The sequence below is a fragment of the Rhinopithecus bieti genome, unplaced genomic scaffold (genome assembly GCF_001698545.2).
Source record: "Rhinopithecus bieti isolate Rb0 unplaced genomic scaffold, ASM169854v2 scaffold_54, whole genome shotgun sequence".
In the NCBI taxonomy this organism is placed as follows: domain Eukaryota; kingdom Metazoa; phylum Chordata; class Mammalia; order Primates; family Cercopithecidae; genus Rhinopithecus; species Rhinopithecus bieti.
Genome location: NW_016803233.1, coordinates 1035038 through 1039701, shown reverse-complemented (window position 1 = coordinate 1039701; position 4664 = coordinate 1035038).

Genomic DNA, 4664 nt, shown 5'->3' with positions numbered 1-4664 from the left:
ACAGACACCCTTTTCTATGGCTGCATAGTATTCCATGGTGTATATGTGCCACATTTTCTTAATCCAGTCTGTCACTCACACCAGTTAGAATGGCAATCATTAAAAAGTAGGAAACAACAGGTACTGGAGAGGATGTGGAGAAATAGGAACACTTTTACACTGTTGGTGGGATTGTAAACTAGTTCAACCATTATGGAAAACAGTATGGCGATTCCTCAAGGATCTAGAACTAGAAGTACCATATGACCCAGCCATCCACTACTGGGTATATACCCAAAGGATTATAAATCATGCTGCTATAAAGACACATGCACACGTATGTTTATTGCGGCACTATTCACAATAGCAAAGACTTGGAATCAACCCAAATGTGCATGGAATATCTTTTTTGACCCTTTTACCTTGTTTATGTGAGTCTTTATGTGTTAGGTGAGTCTCTTGAAGACACCTGAGCAGTGTACACTGTACCCAATGTGTACTGTTTTCCCCGCACCCCCTCCCACCCTTCTGTATTAGTTTAGAATTATTTAATTTCCATGCATTTGCATGGTTTTGAGGGTTCCTTTTGGAGTGGATTTCCAATTTTATTCCACTGTGGTCTGAGCAAGTACTTGATATAATTTTGATTTTTCTTAAACGTATTGAGACTTGTTTTGTGGCCTATCACATGGTCTATCTTGGAGAATGTTCCATGTGTTGACAAATAGAATGTATATTCTGCAGTGTTGGGTAAAATGTTCTGTAAATATCTGTTAAGTCCATTTGTTCCAAGTTATAGTTTAAGTCCATTGTTTCTTTGTTGACTATCTGTCTTGATGACCTGTCTAGTGCTGTCAGTGGAGTACTGAAGTCCCCCACTATTATTGTATTGCCTTCTATCTCATTTCTTAGGTCTAGTGGTAATTGTTTTATATATATGGAAGCTCCAGTGCCAGTGTTAGATGCATATATATTTAAGATTGTGATAATTTCCTGTTGGACTAGTTATTTTACTATATAATGTCCCTCTTTGTCTTTTTTTAACTGCTATTGCTTTAAAGTTTGTTTTGTCTGATGTAAGAATAGCTACTCCTACCCCATCTCTACTAAAAATACAAAAAATTAGCTGGGCGAGGTGGCGGGCACCTGTAGTCCCAGCTACTCAGGAAGCTGAGGCAGGAGAATGGCATGAATCAGGGAGGCGGAGCTTGCAGTGAGCCAAGATCACACCACTATACTACAGCCTGGGTGACAGAGGGAGACTCTGTCTAAAAAAAAAATGCGCACACAGAAGAGCTACTCCTGCTTGCTTTAGCTGTTCATTTGCATGGAATATCTTTTTCTACCCCTTTACCTTAAGTTTATGTGAGTCTTTATGTGTTAGGTGAGTCCATTGAAGACAGCAGATACTTGGTTAGTGAATTCTTACCCATCTGCCATTCTGTATTTTTTAAGTGAAGCATTTAGTCCATTTATACTCAACATTAGTATTGAGATGTGAGGTACTGTTCTATTCATCATCCTAGTTGTTGACTGAATACCTCTTTTCTTCATTGTGTTATTGTTTTATAGGTCCTGTGAGATTTATGCTTTCAAGAGGTTCTATTTTGGTATATTTTGAGGATTTGTTTCAAGATTTGGGGCTGCTTTTGGCTGTTCTTATAGTGCTGGCTTGGTAGTGGTGAGTTCTCTTAGCATTTGTTTGTCTGGAAAAGACTGTATCTTTCCTTCATTTATGAAACTTAGTGTCACAGGATATAAAACTCTTGGCTGGACCAGGCGCATGGCTCACCCCTGTAATCCCAGCACTTTGGGAGGCCGAGGCAGAAGTATCACCTGAGGTCAGGTGTTCAAGACCAGCCTGGTCAACATGGCAAAACCCCATCTCTACTAAAAACACAAAAATTAGCTGGGCGTGGTGGTGCGTGCCTGTAATCCCAGCTACTTGGGAGGCTGAGACCGGAGAATCACTTGAATCCAGAGGTGGACGTTGCAGTGAGCCAAGGTCACACCACTGCACTCCAGTCTGGGCAACAGAGTGAGACTCTGTCTCAAAAAGAAAAAGAAAAAAAAGAAACTCTTGACTGATAATTGTTTTGTTTAAGGAGGCTGAAGGTAGGATGCCAATCCATTCTAGCTTGTAGGGTTTCTGCTGAGAAATCTGCTGTTAATCTGATAGGCTTTCCTTTATAGGTAACCTGATGTTTCTGTCTCACAGTTTTAAGGTTCTTTCCTTCATCTTGATTTTAGATAATCTGATGAATATGTCCCTAGGTGATGATCTTTTTGCAATGAATTTTCTGGGTGTTCTTTGAGCTTGTTGTATTTGGATGTCTAGATCTCTAGCAAGGCCAAATAAGTTTTTTCAATTATTCCCTCAAATAAGTTTTCCAAACAGTTAGATTTTTCTTCCTCCTCAGGAACACCAATTATTCTTAGGTTTGGTCACTTAACATAATCCTAAACTTCTTGGAGGCCTTGTTCATTTTTTTTTATTCTTTTTTGTCTTTGTTGAATTGGGTTCATTTGAAAGCCTTGTCTTCAAGCTCCGAAGTTCTTTCTTCTACTTGTTTGGTTCTATTGTTGAAACTTCCCAGTGTATTTTGCATTTTTCTAAGTGTGTTTTTCATTTCCAGAAGTTGTGATTCTTTTATGTGCTCTCTACTTCTCTGGAGTTTTTTAATCCATATCCTGTAAAATTTTTTTAATTTCTTTTTTTTTTTTTTTTTTTTGAGATGGAGTTTTGGAGTTTCACTCTTGTTTCCCAGGCTGGAGTTCAATGGCATGATCTTGGCTTACTGCAATTTCTGTCCCCCAGGGAAAAGCAATTCTCCTGTCTCAGCATCCCAAGTAGCTCAAATTATACGCATGTGCCACCACACCTAGCTAATTTTTTTTGTATTAAGTAGAGACAGGGTTTCACCATGTTAGTCAGGCTAGTTGCGAACTCCTGATCTCAGGTGATCCAACCGCCTCGGCCTCCCAAAGTGTGGGAATACAGGCATGTGCCACCATGCTTGGCCTTTTTAATTTCTTTAAGTTGGCTTTCACCTTTCTCTGGTGCCTCCTTGAGTAGCTTAATAATCAAACTTATGAATTTCCTTTCTGGCAATTCAGAGATATCTTCTTGGTTTGGATCCATTGCTGATGAGCTCATGTGACCTTTTGGCAGTGGTAAAGATCCTTGTTTTGTCACATTACCAGAACTGTTTTTCTAGGACTATGTCAGAGGAAAGATCTGAGACTCAAGGACTGCTGTTCAGATTCTTTTGTCCCATAGAGTGATACTTTGATTTGGTGCTCTCCCTCTTCTCCTAGGGATGGGGCCTCTTAAGAGCCACACTGCTGTGATTGTTATTGCTCTTCTGGGTCTAGCCACCCAGTGAAGCTACCAGGCTCTGGGCTGGTACTAGGGAGTGTGTGCAAAGAGTCCTGGGATGTGATTTGTCTTTAGGTCTCTCAGCCATGGATACCAGCACCTGCTCTGGTGGAGGTAACAACAGAGTGACGTGAACTCTGTGAGGGTCCTTGGTTGTAGTGTTTTTAGTGTGCTGGTTTTCTCAGATGGCAATTGTGCTAGCAGTGAAGCTGTCACATGGACAGACTCGGGACATGTGGTTATCCAGGATGCTGCAGGCAGTGGAATTAGCTGTTTTCTCCTTTCTTGGAGCAGGAGTTTTCTTTTATGAGTTGCCCTAAAGGTTTGAGGTGGTTGACCACCAGCAAGGAGGTAGTGCTTTGAAGAGCGTATCAGCTGTGGTAGTATAGCAGGGATATAAGCCTGTCTGGATAAGTATTTGGGTTTCTCAGGCAATAAGCAGAGCCATAGAGCTTCCAAGAGATTATATCTTTTGTCTTTGACTCCCAGAGCAGGTAGAGAAAGACTATCAGTTGGGGGCAGGGTTAAGCATGACTGAGTTCAGACTCTCCTTGGGCAGGACTTGCTGCAGCCACTGTTGGGTTGGTGGTTCTCAGGCCAATGAAGTTATGTTCCCAAGGGGATTATGGCTATCTCTGCTGCATCATACAAGTCACCAGGGAAGTAGGAGAAAGTCAGCCATGATGGGCCTCAGCCCACTCTCATGCAGCTAGCAAGGCCAGTCTCACTCTCACCATGCCCCACCAAAACACCAGGTTTATATCCAGGCAGCCAGTATGCAGGGTGGAGTTCTTGCCCCAGTCTACAAGCCTCCCTGCTGAGAAAGCAAGCAGGGCTTTCAGGCTTTGCCCCTACCCACCTGCCATGGCTTCTGTGCTGGACTCTGCACTTCCTGTTTGTCCCCCACCCCCAGATTCTACCCTGGAAAATTCATGCTCGGCCAAAATTATTACAAAGTTCAGCTGGAAGTTTCCTTTCCCCTGTGGTCCTTCCACAGTTCCACTGGCAGCCCTCCCCAAGGACCCCTGTGAGATAAAGTCTTACATGGCCAGAACAGTAGAAAGAGAGAGAAGGGGCAGGTACTACACACTTATAAACAACCAAATCTCATTATAACTCAATCACTGTCATGAGAACAGCAAGGGGAAAATCTACCCCCATGACCCAATTACCTCCCACAAGACTCCTCCTCCAATGCTGGGAATTACCTCCCACAAGACTCCTCCTCCAATGCTGGGAATTACAATTAGATATTAGATTTGGGCAGGGACACAAATCCAAACCATATTATTCTGCCCTCGATGCA